Source organism: Herpailurus yagouaroundi, unplaced genomic scaffold (assembly GCF_014898765.1).
Source record: "Herpailurus yagouaroundi ecotype Mexico unplaced genomic scaffold, PumYag 180, whole genome shotgun sequence".
NCBI lineage: Eukaryota > Metazoa > Chordata > Mammalia > Carnivora > Felidae > Herpailurus > Herpailurus yagouaroundi.
In genome coordinates this window covers 5,379,792-5,402,735 of record NW_024412411.1, presented here as the reverse complement: position 1 = coordinate 5,402,735, position 22,944 = coordinate 5,379,792, and the positions used below count along the sequence as shown (strand labels likewise).

The window sequence follows — 22,944 nt, the reverse complement described above, 5'->3', positions numbered from 1 at the left end:
AAACATAACCAGAATAGCAAGAGACATATGAAGAAAACTATTATATTCTATTAAGAGATGCAAAAGAAGATCCCAATAAATGTAAACTCACCCTGTTCTTCAACAGGAAGATATTATTATAAAGATGACATTTCACTCTAATCTATAAATTTATTATGATACCCGTAAAAATACCAGTAGGATATTTTAGAACTAGATAAAGTGACTGCAATGTTCAGTTTTGTTTTGGTAAATAAAAAAACACTTCTATAGTATTTTCTATTCGTTAGGCCCTACCTTAAGTACTTTATAAATACTAACTCAGTATAAGCACCCTACCAAAGCAGCTATTATCATCTTTATATTATAGATGAAGAAACTGAGGCACACAGAGATTAAATCATTTACACCCACAGATCCAACACAATATTTACAAGACTGCAAACTCTTTAAAGGTGGAGATCTATCTTATTTATCATTAAATGCCCAGCAACTAACAACGCCACATGCATGGTAATTGATAAACTTTTTTTGGAGGATTGAGCTGCAAATTGCTGGGGGGGTGGGGGAGGACATCTGTATTTGCCTATTTGACTTATAAAGAAATCTCTGTGGGAAAATCTTTCTTGAAGTGCTGGGACCTACGCCATAATCTGACAGAGAATGAGCTGAGCCCAGCTGGGCACTAAATACGAGGAAAGGAGGCAAGCCAGGAAATAGAAGAAAGAACCTAAGGAAACCCTGGAGGCAGGGAAGTGGGTTAGATGAATATATGGGGTTGCAGGGTTGGGGCTGGTGGCTGAGGAACAGACTCGCCAAGGAACTGTTTTATTTAATTTCTCATAATACAGCAGGAATGCAAATTTTTCCCTCAACAAAGTGCACGGGAAGTAAAGTTTATATAATGTGTTAATCATCTAAACAGGCATCAACAAATGAACAATTTTGGACAACTTTATTGGGGGTCCAAAAAATCAGCACAGATTTTAGACTGTGTTAACACTTCCATCAAGAGGTTTGCTAAATGAGAGCTCCATTTGCTATTTAAATATTAGCTTCTGGCACTATTAATCTTTGAAAAGGTTATGACACAAAACCACTCCATCAAATCAATTAGCTGTTCCAAGGTCTATGCCAAGGCTATTAAACAAAATGAACGTCTATCTTCAAACTGCCACTTTTGTGTTTACTTCCTAGCTAACTTCCAAAATTTTACAGTCAAAAATAATCTAAAGCCAATTTAAAATATATGGACTGGCATAGGAGGTAGTCAAAAAGTGAGAGTTTTGTGTTGGAATACCTGTGTGAACTCACTTAACTCCTCTGAACCTCTGGTTCCTCATCTACATCATGCCCCTCACAACATTTGCTTCATAGGGTTATTGTATGGATGAAAACAAAATAATGTATATAAAACTCCCAGCATAGTCTATGGGCTATAAGCATCTTGGAATTAGTAGTCCTTGTCCTTTTTCCTTAATGGTTATTCCTAAGAACACTACTGTTTTTTACACTAAACCATTACTGCTATACCTCATTTTTCTACTTCATTCATTACTAATTTTTCTTTCTAACTTCCCTTAGTTAAGGCTATATGCTATTTTTGGTCTCATCTGAATCTGACACATTTTAACGTGACATGCTATAACCTCAAAAGACAAGACTCACCAGAAAGAACACATCCATGGTAAAAAAATACAGCCATAGCATTTTGAAGGTAAGAAATGCTAAAATTCTGTGGATGAGAGGAGATCAAAGTAAGGGGATCAGAAAACTGTGGGGCGCCTGGGTGGCCCAGTCGGTTTAGCGTCCCACTTTGGCTCAGGTCGTGATCTTGCGGTCTGTGAGTTCGAGCCCCGCGTCAGGCTCTGGGCTGACAGCTCAGAGCCTGGAGCCTGTTTCAGATTCTGTGTCTCCCTCTTCCTCTCTCCTCCCCCACTCAGGCTCTGTCTCTCTCTTCTCAAAAATAAATAAATGTTGAAAAAATAAAAAAAAAGAAAATTGACAGAAAAACAAAAGACGGATGATAGTGGTAGCGTTATCAAATAGAAGGCATAAAACCATAAGAGGTGAAAGGCAGCTTTACATTCTGAACCTAAGTTCATCAGTGTGTGTGTGTGTGTGACATATGTGTGTGTGTACAGACACACACACATATGTCACACACACACATATGTACGTTTCAAACAATTTGAGCTAAAAATAAACTAGCTTTAGTAACAGCACCAAGTTTATTCCTTTCTGTTCCACCTTCAGTCTTATACAGGTACAAAGAAGACAAGCAGGTGAAATCATATATTCATTCAGTCAGTAGAACACCTATGTGCTAGGCCATGGGTAAGTCACAAAATAAAGAGGAAGCAGTTTCTCCTTTTAAAGTAATCATAATATAATGGCAAAGACATTTAAAAATCAGAAACATAATTATATTAAAAAATAATCACATCAGAGAAAATGATAGGAACACAGAGGAGGGACATCTAACTAAGTCTAGGAGAGACAGGGGTGTGTGGCCAGGGAGTGGTAACCTATCTGGCTACAAAGTACATGTTGGGTTTTATTAGGCCAAAGGGTGGGGAAACAGTATTTCAAACAGAGGAAACTGCATGTGGAAAAACCCAGGAGCAAAAGCAAAATGGGGAACAGCAAGCAGTTTGGCACAGGAAAGACAAGGATGAGACTAGAGTAATGCAGGGTTACTTCCTTCCTACAAAGGAAGACTGTTGGCAAAGTTGCAAATTCTGAATGCTCCAAAGAAGTAACCAGTGCGTCAGACGGCAGTGACTTGCTGTGAGGAGAGTTGAATATTTAAAAGGCTTCAAAGGCTGATGGTTTCACATAAGGAGGGAAAAGTAAGGGTCTGGAGAAATCTACCCATCCTTCCCTCCACCTTCATTACCTGTGGAGTGTCAGAAAACAAGGATCCAATGGAAGGGATTGTAGGTTTCAGGTAAGATAGAGAGAAGGAAAGAGATCTATGGCTGCTAGGGGCTTGTAAGGGGCTGGCAAGCCCCGTCTCAAGGTGTCTGGAGGCTCCTGTTCAGGGAGGATGTCGTTGAGGTCCATGGAGCAGCATCATTTGAAGACTGTCTCACTGTGTTCAACAGAACTGTGGAGAAGCCCTAGGAAAGGCACCAGGAAGAGCCTGTCCTAGCGAAAGCTGCTGGAGGTCTATGAAACAGCTGAAACTGTTGACTCCAGGAAGGGACTGCCTCAGGGTTTTTATAACAATCCTCAAACAGTCCTCATTTGTGGAACAGGGTGTTCTGGGCAGAGCCTGAGGGTGTGCATCTGGATGGACAGCAAGAGCCCTGGTTAATATGGAGTAGGGCGTAACCTTGGAAGGCACTTGCTTTTACCTTTTCACAAAACAGATCTGTTTTCTTTTTTTTTTTTTAATTTTTTTTTCAATGTTTATTTATTTGTGGGACAGAGAGAGACAGAGCATGAACGGGGGAGGGGCAGAGAGAGAGGGAGACACAGAATCGGAAACAGGCTCCAGGCTCTGAGCCATCCGCCCAGAGCCTGACGCGGGGCTCGAACCCACGGACCGTGAGATGGTGACCTGGCTGAAGTCGGACGCTCAACCGACTGCGCCACCCAGGCGCCCCAACAGATCTGTTTTCTATAACATCCTTGACAATCATCCAGCCCGTCATGACTAGATACTTAATTCCTCCCCAAGCTTTTCATTCCAATGTCGCACAGTTCTATCTGTTAAAAATCATGATTTTTCACATGAGCTAAAAATGTCCGCTTTCTGATTTCTATCTGTTTGTATTAACTTAATCCATCAGCAAGGTTTAATTTTATTCCTTCTTCCCCTCGACAGCCTTTCAAATACAAAGACAGATATCTTCTTCCCTTGGACATAGTCTTTCCTTACATTTTTGACTTGTCTAGAATAACTGTATATAACAAACACGTTTCAGGTTTACCAATAAGCCTCATTACACTTTTGGTCTCTATCTGATCAAGTTGTTAAAAAGCCGTATTAAGGGGCGCCTGGGTGGCTCAGTCGGTTAAGCGGCCGACTTCAGCTCAGGTCACGATCTCGCTGTCCATGAGTTCGAGCCCCGTGTCGGGCTCTGTGCTGACCGCTCAGAGCCTGGAGCCTGTTTCAGATTCTGTGTCTCCCTCTCTCTCTGACCCTCCTCCGTTCATGCTCTGTTTCTCTCTGTCTCAAAAATAAACAAACATTAAAAAATTAAAAAAAATAAATAAATAAAAAGCCGTATTAAGTAAGCTTTCACAGAGAAGGCATTCTGGACTCCCCAGTGCACTGAATGATGCAATATGTGAGAACACCAACTTTTTTTCCTTTTGGCTAAAATGCCCTATGTCAAAGCCTTTCAGCCTAAGCCACATTATGCTGTATCATTTCATATGCCTCGTAACCCAGACACCTAGAAATACTTGCCAGTCCTTACATAAACCTCAGACTTCGATTCTTTGACATAGCTATGTCTTTGTCATGCTTAGTCCATCAGTCTGGAAGGTCTAACCTAGTCCCTTCCAGCTCGGGCTTTTCTGTTAAAATCTTACCCCCTCTTCAGGTTTAGTCCAAATGCTGTCCACTGAAAAATGTTCCCTGGTTGAATCTGTAAGAAGGATAATGGGTACCATGTAATGATCAGCCTCCCCGTGCTAAGCTCTTGGCCAGGTTCTTCTATACTGTATCGTGTTTAAAGTTTCTTAACCCTAGGGGCGCCTGGGTGGCGCAGTCGGTTAAGCGTCCGACTTCAGCCAGGTCACGATCTCACGGTACGTGAGTTCGAGCCCCGCGTCGGGCTCTGGGCTGATGGCTCAGAGCCTGGAGCCTGTTTCCGATTCTGTGTCTCCCTCTCTCTCTGCCCCTCCCCCGTTCATGCTCTGTCTCTCTCTGTCCCAAAAATAAATAAACGTTGAAAAAAAAAATTAAAAAAAAAAAAAATAAAGTTTCTTAACCCTCGAAGTATTATTATCTTTGCTTCACAGATGAAAATACAGGTTCAGAGGGTAAGTAATTCCTAAAGGTTACACAATAATTACAACAAAGAAAACTCTGGCCTACCTAACTTAAAGCCCATGAATATGGAATAATGCTGCTCCGAAGATAGTTTATTTTCTTTATAGCATGTATGTTATAGCTAAACATTATAGGGAGTCCGAACCAACCATCCACTTCCTTCCCTTCCTTCACCAACAGTCTAAATATATGAACTGTCTCAGAAGGTACCAGATTTCCTGTCAATTAGTTTTCAGAAGCATGATGACTGTCTTAAGGAAACGTATAGAAAGGCTAGAAATTAGAAGAGGTGTCTCTGATCTCTAAATTCAGTGACTCTGTGGACTTTAATTCTTGACCAGGAAAAGACAAATACTCAGGAAAGTCTGGTTGTGGCTTTGGGACATTCACTGGTTATATTCCAATCTCATTCTTTCTAATGTTGGAAATGCAGTAAAATCAGATTGGATTTGGTTAAAATGAAGAGAATATTTTAAAATTCACTGTTTTCTTACACCTTTTAAAAAAAAACCTTCCCTCTCCACTAAAAATTTATTTGGGGACTTGTGGGTTAAATTGGCGTACTGAACAGGTACATTTACTTCTGCAACCTTCTGCAACTCCAATAACATGTCGTTAGTGAGATTTTCTACCTTTATGCTTCCATTGTTTCTAATGAGAAGACAGTAACGTTTTAAATTGATGTTCCCTGTATGTACTGCATTTATGTATAAATAAAAGAAAGGCAGACAATAAGGGAGGATATAATAACAACAAAATTTTGGAAACCGAAAAGAGGATAAACAAGTGGTAAAGAGCTTAGCAGACTTACTGAGTTGTAAGCGAGCAGAGGGACAATCAGAAGCAATCTGAACTATACTTCCGTAACCGCCAGGAACTGGTGACCCCATGTATTCTTGAAGTGGTAGCAAAATTGGGGTTAAATCAGAACACTAGGTGATAATTTTGCAATGTATACAAATACTGGGTCATTATTTGTGCATCTAAAAGTGATCCATTGCTTCATGACAATTATATCTCAACTAACAACAACAACAACAACAACAACAACAAAAAACGAGCAGGAAGACTGGCTGAAAATCTATAGGACAATTCTATTTCCAGGTCCCCTCCCAAATCCACAGAGCCAGGCAACAACCACTCTCACACACAAGCAAATCAACCAGAATTTTATTCTTCGCAAAGGGAAACATTAGCACCATCAAGGACCAAGGCACTGTATTGAAAAACAAGGTGATTATGTGAACACATGCAGACTAAATGCTGAGATCTCTAGTTGTCCTCCCCACCATCTGCCTCCAGGATACAGGTAAATACTTTACAGGCTTGTACTTTACAGCTGGATAACTGCAAGATTCTCGACAAGCCCAAGAGGAAAGCCTTCCGTGGAATGGCATTAGGTATTCCCCAATGAAAAAAGCCCAAATTACCCTACAGTAAACCCCAGTAGCGTTAACAACCTCTATCCACACACTAAAAGCTTCCAATGTTTTCTAGTCCTCTCCTCTTAAAAATAAATATGCAATCAAGTATTGCCAAACTCGCAAGAGAAGCCTCTAACGCAAATGACGTATCAAGAGCAAACAAAAACAAAAATAAGAATAAACACTTTTTAAATCATTAATACGCTCAGGCAAGAGAAGACACTACACACGTAACAGGATGCTACTCAGAGGAAAGGAGCTGCTAGAAATTTAAAATATGAAAGCAGAATATGAAAGATGAAAAACAGAAGGGGAAGGTGCAGAATTAAGGGAATCTCTCAGCGGGTAGAACAAAAAGAGACAGAAAGCTCAAGAGAAGAGATAAGAATGGTAAGTGCAGGAAATCTCATGCTAAATAACAGTAGTCCCAAAAGAGAGATGAGAGAAAGTAAAGAAGAAATCATCAGTGAAATAACTGAAGGAAATTTTGCGGAACTTAATGACTTGAATTTTGAGACGGAAAGGATCCACTGAGGACCTAGCACAATGAATAAAAATAAACGCGTGTATGGTTTTGACTAGAAGTAGAGAAAATGGCATTCAATAACTTATTAACCACTTATCACCACAGACATATGTTTTGGGGAAAATGCCAGTAAGTATAATTTCTCCTTAACCTCCTTCCACTTCTCGAAACCCTGCATTATCTTCCTGGACACATACAAAGCAAAGCATATATCAACGAAGACAGTAATTTCATCTGATACAACTGTGCGTTGCCCCTTCTCTTTTCGTTATTATTTTTATTAATTTTTTAATGTATATATTTATTTATTTTAATATGAAATTTATTGTCAAATTGGTTTCCATACAACACCCAGTGCTCATCCCAACAGGTGCCCTCCTCAATACCCATCACCAACCCAGATACCACATGTTTTCGCCCCTTCTCTTTTCAAATGGCACGCTATTCCTTTCAATGTTGAATTCTCAGTACTTAGTCCAAATAGCAAGGTCACTGATTAATTCTATCTTCCATGCACAAACCTTTCCTGAATCCGTGTGATGTGCTAGGCACTATGTTAGGATAAAAGGATGAGAAAGCTTCAGCCTCTGGCCTTTAAAGAATTTATTCATCTTAGTAGGGGAGAGACACACACAATAACTGATAACGGAAATACAAGAATATTGACATGTTTGATTGTTTTTAAAGAGAAATTCAGCAGGGAGATCAAAAGACGAAGGATAACTTTGTTCAGGAGGGTGAAGAAAGGCTTCATGGAAGAGACGATGGCCTAGTTGGATAGTAGATAATGAGTAGGAGTTTAGCACGTGGACGATGGGGGGAGACATCAGGTAAAAGGAGTATCTACAAAAGCAAAAGCAGAAGGTGGGTCTCACTTCAGTGTAGGGGCTCAGCTTTCCTGACATAAAGGGTCAATGGCAGGGGTTTGGGGGCAGCAGGAGGTGAGGCTAAAAAGGGAGGGAGAAGGGCTGTGGGAAGCCTACTGAAAACTCTTAAAAGGTTTTAAGCAGGGGGCTGACACGAACAGATCTCCAAGGTTTTCCCTGCTCCCTCCATTATTTTTCATTGCAAGAGTGCTCACATGAATGCCAAGTATTTGAGCAGGGACTCCACCCTGGAGGCAATGAAGAGTCTCTTAACAAAAATCAGTCAATGGGAAACCACAGGAGCATTACGATGCTGTGACCAATGCCATCACTGGCTGATGAACTACTTTTTTTTTTTTAATTTTTTTTAACATTTATTTATTTTTGAGAGCTAGAGAGAGGCAGAGCATGAGCAGGGGTGGGGGAGAGAGAGAGGGAGACACAGAATCTGAAGCAGGTTCCAGGCTCTGAGCTTTTTGTTAGCACAGAGCCCCACGTGGGGCCCGAACTCACAAACTGCGACACCATGACCCGAGCCGAAGTCAGATGCTCAACCCACTGAGCCACCCAGGTGCCCCTGATGAACTTCTATAAATGCCAAGTGACATCAGGGTTCAGAGGGTAGTACTGGACTGAACCAGGCCCACTGTAGAGACCATGATTAAGTTACCAAATCTGGTAAGTACTAAAATGAGAGGAGAAAAAAATTTACATTCTGTCCACTTCAAGGACCATTATAAGAATCAAAGATAATGCACACAAAAATCTTTTGATAAAGTATCTCGATCCTTTATTTGTAAACTGTATGACTTTAGGCAAGTTGTTTAATTTCTCTGAGCTTTGAAGTCCTCATTTGTAAAGTGGGGATAATTCCATCTATCTTCAAGGGTACAAAAAGGACTGAGGGGCCTTGCCTGATACACACTGTAATAGCATCTTAGCCATTTACACTGGCTCACTGAATGTCAACTGGATCAGTTATGTAGTCCATAATAATTCGCTGAGGACATGAAGTGTACAGGATGTTGGTCAGAATTCCTAGGAAAAATAAGCAAAACTGGAACAAAAGTTTCAAATACTACCCTCATGCTCATGATCAGGTCAATTCAAGAACACAGCAACAAGTACCTATAAGCTTAAAGATTTCTCTGGAATCTCATGCAGGAATTATCCAAGAATATGACTTTCTCCTTGGCATTTCTGTGTACCCACACACATTCGCAACCATGTGTGTATGTGCATGCGTGCAGAAACATTAAGACTCGCTAAGGAAAAATAAATCTCTCACACTTGGAAATTAAGGAACTGCACAGGCAGCAAATCTTCTGGGTGAAGGTGATGCAGTGGGTTATACAAGCCAATAATTTATGCTAGGGCTTCACAAAACGTTAGACACTAGGAAAGGAACCAAAATAAGTCCAATTACATCCATAAAAAGGTATGACTAGCTGGGCTGCCCGGGCTGGGATGCTGTTTCTTGCTATAAACAGAAATGGCTAAATCTGGATGGCTGAACAGTGCAATAATAAAAACAAAGCATGTTATAATAGCTGCTGCTAGATCCACAACCTTGGGGATCAGTCAAATAATACCTGTTGCCATAGATACACAATCTCGTGGGTTTTTGTTTTTGGGGGAAAAATAAGTTCAGATCATTTTTAAACTAGCAATTTGTCTGCCTAGGTTTTGTTAAGTCTGTTACATGGTTATGATAAAATATGATCTTTCATATTAAGTCACTTATGACCTTGGTAAAATATTACTTTATACTGACTCTTGGGACACTTTAATTTTATGAAACATGCACTTTAGTTTTTAAAAGTATGAAAGCAAAACTATATATTCCTAATTTACTACCTCATGTTAACAAGACATCAAAGATCAGGGAGTATAAAGGAGAAAAATACACCAAATCTCCATCTCGATAGTTTCAGCTATGAAAGGATACCTGCAATTAAAACAATATATAGACAATACTTTAAATACTTCAACATACAAGGAATAGGTCCGATTGGCTTCCTGGATCCATGTCTCCCTGCCCCATATTTCACAGAAGAAGGTTATCAAACAAAGTGAAAGGTGGTGGGAAAATCCAACACCCACTTCAGGGCAGAGGTCAGCGGTTTTACAGATGTGTGATGGCAAGTATTTCTGGAATACAGGGTGAAAAGAACTAAAGATTACAGCTCATGGATGAAGCTAGGGCATCCACAGATCAAAAATATGTCTTACACAGCTCCATTAATAGACTCAAATTTTAAATTACAAATATGCAACGAGGAGGAAAGTCCCCTTTGTATTTAAATCAGATTACTTTCCTCTTAATTAGTTACCTATCTGCTTCCTGAAGGAATGGGCCTCTGAACACTCTGGAACTGGGAGGGGAAGTGGATTTTCGCGGGGCATCGCAATCTGGGGGCTCAGCAAGGTTGTAGCACAGCAGTGTGAGAACACTGGGCATCAGCAGGCACAAGGCATCTGGCTGGTAGCAGGAGTTTTTTCCTTTTCCCTAAAAGGAATAACTGAGTTGGGAAAAGGAAAAGGACTTGGAAACACGACAATGAGAAAGCTGCCTACTTTTTTTTTTTTTTAAGTTTACTTATTCATTTTGAAAAATGAATAAGTAAACTTATGGGGCGCCTGGGTGGCGCAGTCGGTTAAGCGTCCGACTTCAGCCAGGTCACGATCTCGCGGTCCGGGAGTTCGAGCCCCGTGTCAGGCTCTGGGCTGATGGCTCAGAGCCTGGAGCCTGCTTCCGATTCTGTGTCTCCCTCTCTCTTTGCCCCTCCCCTGTTCATGCTCTGTCTCTCTCTGTCCCAAAAATAAATAAACGTTGAAAAAAAAAAAAAAAGGGTACCATGTTGCCATGGTGCTGCCATATCCCCTGGAGGCAGTAATTTATGGATTCCTCAAATGGAGAGTCACATTATAGCAACTTTGCCGAATGTCTCAAATGGGTAAGATAATGAATGAAATTGAAGAGATATTTATTTATAAACATCTATTTCGGTCAAGGTGGTGTGGTGGAGAATTCATCAGAATAACTAGATTTTATACACGTGGACTATTTTTCATATGGGCCAACTTCTTTTATACCCCCTCATCCACCAGAGTCTCATACAGTACATTTAATTAATAGTGTTTGGCTGGCATATCCAAAAGGTACACAAACTCTTTATATATTCTGAGTTTTAGATTAAAAGTAGAAAAGCAAGATAACTTATAAAGATAAAGTACAGGGAAACTAGAATAATGTATTTTGTTTAGCAAAGGAGAGTATATGGAAGTAAGATATTAATTAACTTTTAAAATAAATGATATTAGATATCCATTTTTAATGACTATGTTTTAGGGAGCAAAAGAGAATAAAAATGACAACCTAATAATGAATGTCTTTGTTTCTCATATCTTTCCTATCTTACCAGAATAAAGACCTTAGACCACTACTAAAAGCTCTGAATTCTCCTGGACTCTTAAATTCAGATATTAATAACTCTGTTATAGAAATAAATAAAAAAGCACTGATGGAAGATGGAAAGTGCATTAGTGTTCATGTTATCTCTCCCAGTATGAATTTAATGGGTATCTTAATAAGGAGTTATAAACTAATGTCACTGATTAGGAAATATATCCACTCACATCCTTCAGTAACCTCCAGTGGGGCTTGGTAGTGATGTCTGAGTGGAATTACTATAAAGCAAATGATGAATTAGTGTCGGGGCAAAGGGACACATAAATGTGTCTCAGAGATGAAACAATTATATTCTATATCACAAGTTAAAGGTCGACTCAAAAGACAGTGCAGTCAGTCCTAAAGCAGGGCTAACCAATTTGGCTAAGCCCATTGCTTGGAACTTGCTTAAGCTGAAAGCTGTTTTGATAGCTGGGCCACAGGCTTCCTTGGCTATAATAACCTGAAAGTAACATTTACGTGTTTTAAGTCTCTTTTAATCTCCTAAATACCATGAAGTGATGTTTATCAGATCTTAAGACGCAGGCACATTCCACTCAGATGATTTCATTCTCGGGGGACCTCGTCATTATGAAGGCTTATTAAAAGAAGGTAGAGGTTCATAAGCTTTTAAGAATCCTAAGTGACACTGCAAACTAAATCTAAAAAACTCGCTTTTGGCTTGGCTATACAAAATAATTTCCTTTTTGTGGTTAGTTTAGTGGTCATAGTTCAGCAAGCTTTAGATAAAGTGACCACCACAATTAGTCTATCAAAAATGTACACATTGTTTCTCTCACTTTCTGTTCTAATTACGTTCAATTGTAACACTCAACATGGGGGCTTGACTTGTAAGTGGTAAATGCCCAAGTACCCACAAACTCATTTACTAGTAAGTATTTAAAACACCTTCCATGCTTTTAGGCACATTTTGAAGAAAAGAGATTTATCCCGGACTTGGTCTATTCATTTATTTGGAGTTTATTTTTACATTATGCCACCTTAAAATGGTCACAAATATTGTTCCCAATTTATCTTTCCATAACATGAAGGAGAAAACAAGTATCAAAAACACCCCATGCTTATTTGTTTCCATGATTTATTTAGAATTCCTCCTTAAGCAAGGAGCCTCAGTTTCCTAATTTGTAAATGAGGATAATAAAAACGTGAAAGGGTTATTGTGAAGACTGGGGATAGAGAATAAAAAGTGCTTTGCATAGAGATAATCAATAACAATAGACATTCTTAACTGTGAAGCTAAGACAAATGAACTTCCAAGTGCTCTAGTTCAAAATCCTTTTCCCTCTGGTACATGACACTGAAATACCTACCCAGTCCTTAGTAGTAGCACGTATTTTTCAGAGACTGCAAGAATTCACTGAAATAGCATTACACGTATACCTTTTTTTTTTTTTTTAATTTATTTTTTTTGGGACAGAGAGAGACAGAGCATGAACGGGGGAGGGGCAGAGAGAGAGGAAGACACAGAATCGGAAACAGGCTCCAGGCTCTGAGCCATCAGACCAGAGCCTGACGCGGGGCTCGAACTCACGGACCGCGAGATCGTGACCTGGCTGAAGTCGGACGCTTAACCGACTGCGCCACCCAGGCGCCCCCACGTATACCTTTTTATCTTTGTTATGCTATAATGTTTTCATGTCAAGATATAATATACATATAAGCAAAATGCTTAAAGCACGTATGCGCATTGTTTAAAGGACCGTTATAAAACAAACCCCTGTGCAGCCAGCACTCAAGCCAAGAAAAAGAATGCTGCTAGTGTCCCAGAAGCTCCCCATGAGCCCCTTTCTCATTATGAGCTCTCTTCTCTCCCAGAGGCAGTCACCATGCTTGCTTTTTGTATAGTTTCCATCCTGAGCAATATAGTTTAACCTTCCCTAGTGTTGAACCATACATAAATAGAATAACATTATGGAGATTCTCTTTTGTTTTGCTTCTTTTACTCAACATTATGTTTGTGAAATTCATCCTTATCATTGCATACAGCTACAGTTCCACGGCTGCACAGTATTCCATTACACAAATATATCATGATTAATGATAAACATATTGCTGACAGATTTTAAGCTGTTTCCAGTTTCTGGCTATTACTATTAATGCTGCCATAAACATTCTCATATGTGTATCTTTAACTTCACTGGATAATGCCAAATTGCTTTCTAAAATGATTTTTATTAGTTTATGCTCCCATCACCTCTACGTTAAGAGATGCCAATTTGTTGTGCTGTTGTTGTTGCTGGTGTGTGTGTGTGTGTGTGTGTGTGTGTGTAGTTATTGTTTTTGTTTTTATCATGGATGCGCTCAAAACAAGATTGGGAAGAATCACAGAACACTACCGCTAGAAGGAAATGGAGAGATTATTTATTTCAACACCCCTATTTTAGAAGGATCTAGGGCTTAGAAAGATGAAGAGACTTGCCTAATGTCATAGTGGGTCAAAGAGGCAAATTGAGTCAGAGAACCAAAGAGTTAGAGGCAACACTGAAGCTAAAATGAATATAGGGCTTTTTCTAAAAACATTAAGTTGCCTTGCAAGGCAGTCTAAAAACAATGAGATAAAACTGTTATCTGTAAAGGTGAACATCAAGGGGACAGAAATGTTTCAGAGCAGTTTTAAAAAGGTGGCAACAACATTATATTGCACAATAGACCTCTCTGAGCCCCATCATATACATAAAGACATTGAGGCCCAGACAGAAAATTCTTATACAACAACACAATCATCATGACAATACTGAACCAAGAATTTAAGCCATGCTCATTTGTGCTTATGTTCCTAACCATATTATACTGTCCTAAAACCTACTCAGCCAATGGTATACTGCTATGTTTTAAAAAGTACAAAAGGGGCGCCTGGGTGGCTCAGTCAGTTGAGCATCTGACTCGTGGTTTCAGTTCATTCAGGTCATGATCTCACGGTTCATGAGATCAAGCCCCATGTTGGGCTCTGTGCTGACAGCCTGCTTGTAATTCTGTCTCTCTCTCTGACCATCCCCTACTCGTCACACACTCAAAAAGTCTCTCTCAAAATAAATATATGAGCATTAAAAAATAAAATAAAGGGGGGCCTGGGTGGCGCAGTCGGTTAAGCGTCCGACTTCAGCCAGGTCACGATCTCGCGGTCCGGGAGTTCGAGCCCCGCGTCAGGCTCTGGGCTGATGGCTCAGAGCCTGGAGCCTGTTTCTGGGCTGATGGCTCAGAGCCTGGAGCCTGTTTCCGATTCTGTGTCTCCCTCTCTCTCTGCCCCTCCCTCGTTCATGCTCTGTCTCTCTCTGTCCCAAAAATAAATAAACATTGAAAAAAAAATTAAAAAAAAATAAAATAAAATAAAAAATAGAAAATTAAAAAGTACGAATAAAGCATGTTGATTTTGTTAATTTTACTAAGAACTAATGAATACCAAAGGGAAAGCACATACTATTAAGAAAAAAAAAATGTACCTAGGTAACCTCTTTAAAGCTAGTCTCTTTCTACCTGCTGGCATATCATACAATTTGAGGGTAGAAGCCCAGTACTAATAGTAATAGATGGATTAAGAAATTTGGTTTCTAGTCCCAGGTTCACTAGGAAGCATTTGTGCACTTCTGAGAATGTCAAGAAACCTTACTAGGCCTTGGGTTTTATCTGAAAAAATATATAAATATATATTTTATTATATACATTTAATATATGTTTATATATACACATTTTATTATAAAAGCAATAAGGTACTCAAATAAAAAGAATCAGAGACAGGTAAGTGGAAAAATTACCCCCAATCCCACAAAACCAACACATAACACAATTCTGACACATATCTGTGTGTTGTTTTTCCCCCTACATAAAGGGTGAATGTTTATTTGGTGCCTTTAAAATTTTTATTTTCATAGCTGTAATCATAGTATATACCTTCAACTCCATATCCTCCTTTCATCACCAATAACAAATGTGTTTCTATCCTATTACCTAATCTTCATAAAAATTTTAATGACTGTGGGTGCTCTTCAGTTTATTTAACCTACTCACTGGATAGCTATTTTCAGTTATGATAAACACCTTTTAACTGTTTTCAGGAAGTTAGAATTATTTCCTTATGATAGAGTTCCCAAGAAGAATTACTAAATCAAAGGTGAAAGTTCTTCTTCTTCTTCTTTTTTTAATGTTTATTTATTTTGAGAGAGAGAGAGAGTTGGGCACAGGGGCAGAGGGAGAGGGAGAGAGAGAATCCCAAGCAGGCTCCATGCTGTCAGTGCAGAGCAGGAAGCTGGTCTCAATCCCACAACCTTGGGATCACAACCTGAGCCGAAATCAAGAGTCAGACGCCCAACCAACTGAGCCACCCAGGCACCTCAAAGGTGAAAATTCTTACTAAATCTACTTCAGAGGAGAAATGATGAGGGTTAGTATATAGGTTTTTAATGTGAAAGCACTTTGAAAACTACAAAGCACTATGTAAATGTATGGTGGTATTACCATTATTATAAGTCCATATTGTATGGACTTACATTGATCCATTATTTACCTGGAATGGTACTCCACAAATCTCTGCTTATTTTCTACAAACAAGATTATCACCATATAGCATACTGTTCACAAACTGTTATCTTAGAGAATCAAAGAATCTTTTTGATCATGCTGTGGTAAGTAAAAAAACTTGGAAGGTGATAATAAAAGAAAGCAACAAACAGAATGAAATGAGTGGTAAAGTTAAGAAGCACAAATTCAAAGAATATTAGGACTGATATGGACCTCAGAGTACATAAAGCTCAGCCCCTTTATTCTTTAGATGAGAAGACGGAATCCCAATAGAAGACTTGCCCAAGGTCCCAGCAAGTAATAAGAGATGGACTAGAATACCACAATTTCTAATTGTTGGTGCTATGTTCTTTCCATTAAACCATTTCATCTACCTTTTTGGAGTCTTTTGGATGATAATATTTTCTTCCTTCCATTGTATCTACTCAAGTTATTTAACTGTAAAATGCTAGTCTGAGTTTATAATATATATACCTTTTAAATGGACAACCTATACAAGTATCTACAAAGCTGGTGTTCTAAATACAGGACTCTTATTTGGGTCTATCCACAGGTAACTGTGGGTCTGTTAGAATAACCGTCTTTCCCATTCTCTTTTATTAAAATATAAATTAGCAAAATATAATCATTAAAAGTTTCAAAATCTGGAATCTCAAACCAACTGTGCTATCTTCCCCTAAAAGCTAGAGATCCTGGGTTTTGAATCAGAAGAACAAGGTCCAAGTTTTGGCTCTACCCTTTAATGGATTTGTGTGACCTTGAATTAGTGCACTCAACTTGTTCAAAGCTTAGTTTCCTTATTAGCAAACAATAATTGTATGCCTCATAGGGTTATGGGAGATTATAAGAAAAAGTGCCCTGTAAGGGCGCCTGGGTGGCTCAGTTGGTTAAGCATCCGACTTTGGCTCAGGTTATGATCTCACGGTTCTTGAGTTTGAGCCCCACACTGGGCTCCCTGCTCTCAGCACAGAGCCTGCTTCAGATCCTCTGTCTCCTCTCTCTCTGCCCCTCTCCCGCTCACATGAGCACACACACACTCTCTCTCAAAAATAAAAGTCAACATTAAAAAAATAAAAACAAAAAGTGCCCTGTGACTTGTACAGTGCTAAGCTACAGACATTATTATGATTACCTGTATAACTATTATACCAAGCAATAGAGAAGAAATAAAAGTTTAGTGCTCAAAGCCCAATCTACCACGCTTAATTGAGGACAAAGCCTGACTCAGTGTCTGTTTTCATAAGGATGAAGAGAACAAGAGATTTGCATTTTGTGTTTGAATACCTTGAATAGATAGCACCACCTCTTTTATACCTTTCTAAAATTATCCCATGATGAGTTAAAAATATTATATCAATTTGCAAACAGCAAAACAGGAAAAATACTGCTAAATTTGGGTAAGTACTCTAGGAATGCAATGTTCCCTCTGATTAAAAATGCAATGCCCCAGAAAGGGGTTAACATATTATAGACAATAATTACAGAGGAGGAGACAGTGAGAAGAGCTCATTGTCCAGGAAACCAGAGTAAGTCATGTTATCAAGAAGCCTGGGGAGAGACACTGACTGATTCCAGTGCATATATCTGCTCTCAGCTTTGCTCACACTAGTACCTCTGCTTGGGGGATCTTTACCTTCTCTTCTCTACTTCCCTCTACTTCTTTCAGAGCAAACGGTGACTCGCCCTTAAACGTCCAGCTTGAGGGGCTCCTGGCTGGCTCAGTCGGTTGAGTGTCCAACTCTTGATTTTGGCTCAGGTCATGATCTAACGGTTCATGGGTTCAAGCCCTGCATTGGGTTCTGTGCGGACAGAGAGGGGCCCGCTTGGGATTCTGTCTCTCTCGCCCTCTCTCTCTGCCCCTCCCCTGCTTGTGCTCTCTCTCAAAATAAATAAATAAATATTAAAAAAAAAAAAAGGTCCAGCTTGAATGTTTCCTTTAGGAATACTTCCCAAATAATTTTTCATATATTATTAGCACACACTACACTATGGTGCTGGTCAGGAGGTGCACTAGATCTGGCTAGGAGGTGAGCACCAGGTTTAGGAACCAAGTCCTATCCATTCTTGTCTCCCCAGTGCCCAGCCCAGGACCTGACACAGAACAGGGGATGAATTAGCCCTACTTGGAGCCACAGAAAACACCAAGAGAGTAAACAGAAATACGCATACCAGTCATAGGTCTAAGATGAATGAAAAGAACATCTACAGCAAATAAAAAGTGCCAAGCAGAAGAAAAGAATGAAGAAATGAGCCAGGCAGTGGGAGACAGCGGTCCAGAAGAGGCTCTTTCCTATATGCCTTCATCCAGCCTTTGCCCTACTGCCAGAGCAAGGGAACCGACAATCCTAGAGAGGACTGGGGGGGAAAAAGGAGGTAAAAAAAGAGAAATAAAGACTGACATAAGTCTGTGACTTAGCAAATTCTTCATTCTTAGCTGCAAGGCCTACGTATTATTTCCTTATATTTTATATCCTTTTGGCGGTTCCAAGCCCAGTACCTATAGTTTTTAAAAAGGCATATTTATCAAAAGGTATTGGGTATTCACAAAACAACTTGAAACAGCAAATCAATCTATGAAATACGCGAACTTAACACTCACTAATAATTAAAAAGTTATAGGGGTGCCTGAGCGTCTTAACTGGTTGAGCACTCAACTTTGGCTCAGGTCATGGTCTCACGGTTCATGAGTTAGAGCCCTGCATCCAGCTCGCTGCTGTCAGAGCAGAGCCCGCTTCTCTCTGCCCCTCCCTCACTCATGCTCTCTCTCTCTCTCTCTCTCTCTCTCTCTCAAAAATCAATAAACATCTATTTAAAAAAAGCTACAAATAAAAGCATAGAGATGTATTTCTTCTCTCATATGAAAAAAGGTTAATAAACATACAATATACAATAACATGCAATGTATAATATTGACAAGAGGGTAAAGAAGCACATATATACCTAACTTTAAAATATATATATTCTTTGACCCAACAGTTAGGTACTTATCCTAAGCAAATAACAGAACGCAGGTATTATTAATGAGGAAGGATGCTTCCTCATTCCAATGTTGTATACAATAGGGGAACCTTGGAAATCCATCTAAATGTCCACCAACAAGGAAACTGTTAATTACAGTATGTCCATCTGACAAAAGGCCATGGTGACAACAAAATTTTACACAATTATATTCATCAACATGAATTTACCTTCACAATACAGTTAAATGAAAAAAGTAGAACAAACCATAGAATGCAGGCTCTGAAACCATTTACATAAAATTTTACTTATTTAACTTATGCATATATATATTTGCATAGATATTTGGAAAGATGTTCACCACGATATTACAATGGTCGTCTCTGAGTAGGAGAAACCCAAGTGGCTTTATTTTTTTTTCCTTAATGCTTTTCTGTATTTTAAAAATTTACACTGAGACTGGATCATTTCCACGATAAAAGTAATTTCTATTTTGGAAAAAAAAAAAAAAAAAGAAAATGATCACCTTAACTTGAAACTAAAAACTCATTTATACTAAACAAGTTGAATACTTTTCCTTCCATAGACATGGTACTCACTGACACAGCTAAAAAGGCAATTTTCCCTTCTTTTACTTATTTGTAACTGTAGCTCGTTATCTACTTCCACACATTGTCACCTCATTTCCCATTTGTGGCATATGGGATTTCTTTATCACAAAGATTACCCTGTACTTTGCATTTTATTATTTAGCAAACATATTTAGCCCTTACTCTGTTCCAGGCACTATTCTAAGTCTTTTTAAATACTATTTAATCCTTATAACAACTCTAAGGGACAGGAACTGTACCTCTAATTATAGGCATTCTTATTGTTCTCATTTTACAGGATACGAAAGCACAGAGAGATGAAGTAACTTATCCACAATCATATAGTTTAAAGTGATACAACTGGCATTGAACGCTTGCAGTCTAGAGCCATAGGACTTGCTCTGAAACACTCACTATGCTGTATTTATTTTAGTGCATTTTATTCTAGGATTTTGGCCTTTCACTTGATAAAGTTACATTCATTAGGATCACAATTTTATCATCCCTGGAAACCCAAGTGTGGACACTTTAAAATGCTTGTTTCTAATAGGTACCAAAATTTACATATAATAATTTTTTGAAGTTCATTCCCTTAAATAGCTTATACCTAAGTCATGCTGGTTCCTTTGATGCCAACTAAAATCAGACTTTTCATAGGTATTACTTCTCATAATTCATTTCATGAGGCTTAACCATAAAAAATAGCTACAATTTATAGTCTACCTTCTCTGAATTACACACTGTATATTTCATTGCAGTTGAGGTGCATTCTTTAAATATTTTCCTCCCAACAAAGAATGTTACTCAATTGAGGTGCTTTGCTAAAGGCTAATGTCATTACTGAATAAGGAATCTCTCTCTCTCTCTCTCTCTCTCTCTCTCTTTTAATTTAAATTTAAGTTAGTTAACCTACAGTAAGTATTCGTTTCGGGAGTAGAATTCAGTGATTCATCACTTACATATAACACCCAGTGCTCATCCCAGAAAGTTCCCTCCTTAATGCCCATCACCCATTTAGCCCACCCCCCCACCCACCTTCCCAGCAATTTATTTCTTTAATTGAAGAAAATAATTTGGCAGCTTAAAATATTAAAACATGCAAAGTAAAATGCTAAAGTAAATCTTTTAAAACAACTAGGAAAAAGGAAGAGAGAGAAGTTACCAAAGAGGCTAAACAAAACAGGCTGCTAAATTCACACTTTGCTCTTAGGCAGCTGCAGATGAAAGGGAAAGCTGTTATTTAATATTTCTCTTTGTCTGATAAAAGGAAACCAAAAAAACAAAAACAAAAAACAAAAGGAAACCAGCAAGTGGGGTCCCCTGCGTCAGTCTGAATTTCTTTGCTCATCTTTCGGAGGTTCAGTTCATCTAAATGTAAAATGTGGATAACAATACTAACACTTTCTCTCGCAAAGAAAAAAAAGGGATGATAATGTGACAGATCTTTGTGCTCTAAAATAAGCTATATAAATGTAAATTACAGTTGTTTTATTTTTCATTTTGGAAGCTATTTTTGACATGGGATTTCTAGTGTCAGTTTAAAGTGGAAAGAATTTCTTGGGGCGCCTGGGTGGCGCAGCCGGTTAAGCGTCCGACTTCAACCAGGTCACGATCTCACGGTCCGTGAGTTCGAGCCCCGCGTCGGGCTCTGGGCTGATGGCTCAGAGCCTGGAGCCTGTTTCCGATTCTGTGTCTCCCTCTCTCTCTGCCCCTCGCCCGTTCATGCTCTGTCTCTCTCTGTCCCAAAAATAAATAAACGTTGAAAAAAAAAATTAAAAAAAAAATAAAGTGGAAAGAATTTCCAACAAGGTAAAAATATTTTGTCTTGTCAATTTATCACTTGGCATCTAAAGAGTCCAGTGATCACAACTAATAAATCATTAAAAATGTCTTGTAAACTGGTTAATAACTGACATGGTTCTTTAAAAATTAATAATGAGCACTTAACCAATTACTTATAACTACAAAAAGGTAATGTTCTCTCTTTAAATACAGAATACTTTTGAAAAACTGTATTAATAATTTTTCTACCTCAATTAATGCCTTCATTTAAATAGGAATAAATCAAGATACATTTAAATATATATTTAAATACACACATTTTTATTTTATTTATTTATTTATTTATTTTTTCAACATTTATTTATTTTTGGGACAGAGAGAGACAGAGCATGAACGGGGGAGGGGCAGAGAGAGAGGGAGACACAGAATCGGAAACAGGCTCCAGGCTCTGAGCCATCAGCCCAGAGCCTGACGCGGGGCTCGAACTCACGGACCGCAAGATCGTGACTTGGCTGAAGTCGGACGCTTAACCGACTGCGCCACCCAGGCGCCCCGTAAATACACACATTTTTAAACAGAAATAATAACTATCAATCTTAACTATAAGATGTTCAATCAGCAACTATTCACCAAACACCCCAAATACGCCCAGGGAGCTCATACAGACCACACTGAGGTTCAAGTATAAAGACTGTTAACTATGGTGCTAAGGTCAATGATGGCCAAACCAAAACCATCCTTCCTATCTCTGCTATTAAGGTAACTTTCTGCTTCATCCAGGCTGGTCTTGATATACCTTAAGCAGTGCTTCTTCTGCACCTCAGCTCCCCCTCTGCTCTCACCACCCAGATCCCCCTATCCTCGAATTCCAGGTTCAGGTGCCATAGCTTTCTTTTTTTTTTTTTTTTCAACGTTTATTTATTTTTGGGACAGAGAGAGACAGAGCATGAACGGGGGAGGGGCAGAGAGAGAGGGAGACACAGAATCGGAAGCAGGCTCCAGGCTCTGAGCCATCAGCCCAGAGCCCGACGCGGGGCTCGAACTCACGGACCGCGAGATCGTGACCTGGCTGAAGTCGGACGCTTAACCGACTGCGCCACCCAGGCGCCCCAAGGTGCCATAGCTTTCTACTGAAGCAGTGTTTCTCCACATCAGCCTAACAGGAATGACAAATCAAAATGAAGAATAAAAATGGCAGCTACCATTGACTGAGTACCCTTTCTGGGGACAAATTCTGAGCTATAAACTTGACACTCATTGTTTTTAGTCCCCACAACCATCCTAGGAGGATTATCCAATCTTTATAAAGATAAGGAAAAGGAGGTGCAGTGAGATTTTATCACATGCCCAAGTTCATCCAGTCAGTGGGATGCATACCCAGGTATGTGGACTCTAAACTACCACAGGACTCTATCTGCCATGAGCCAGATCTGCATCTTGAACAGAACTTCTCCCTTGATAGTGATCATTGCACGTCTGTACTGCTGGCTAACTACTTACATATTGTACATATTTTTAATTCCCCTCCCCTAAAAATAGGCAGCTTGAGAGTAAAGTCAGCCTTTCACAGGCCTTGCACAGTTCAAACACTCAGATATTTGTGGGTTGACATATATACATACACATAAGAAAATGTGATTAAAAAAATTTTTTTTTAAGTTTTTTTTTATTTCTGACAGAGAGAGAGAGACGGGGGGGGGGGGAGGGGCAGAGAGAGAAGGAGACACAGAATCCAAAGCAGGCTCCAGGCTCTGAGCTGTCAGCACAGAGTCCCACACGGGGCTTGAACTCACAAACAGTGAGATCATGACCTGGACTGAAGTC

At 39.3% G+C, this 22,944-nt stretch overlaps 1 protein-coding gene and 2 long non-coding RNA genes across 5 annotated transcripts in view; 1 reads left to right on the top strand and 2 right to left on the bottom strand.

Moving 5' to 3' along the window:
• The window catches only part of UVRAG (UV radiation resistance associated), a 301,824-nt gene that overhangs the window by 47,461 nt on the left and 231,419 nt on the right, over positions 1 to 22,944 (bottom strand). The window lies entirely within an intron of this gene.
• Positions 11,769 to 14,304, bottom strand: LOC121039301 (uncharacterized). The gene is made up of 2 exons (XR_005794684.1): positions 12,880 to 14,304; positions 11,769 to 12,655 (listed from the first exon to the last, which is right to left on the bottom strand). It is a non-coding gene; the product is annotated as an uncharacterized LOC121039301 (long non-coding RNA).
• LOC121039300 (uncharacterized) lies at positions 21,885 to 22,304 on the top strand. The gene is made up of 2 exons (XR_005794683.1): positions 21,885 to 21,998; positions 22,235 to 22,304. It is a non-coding gene; the product is annotated as an uncharacterized LOC121039300 (long non-coding RNA).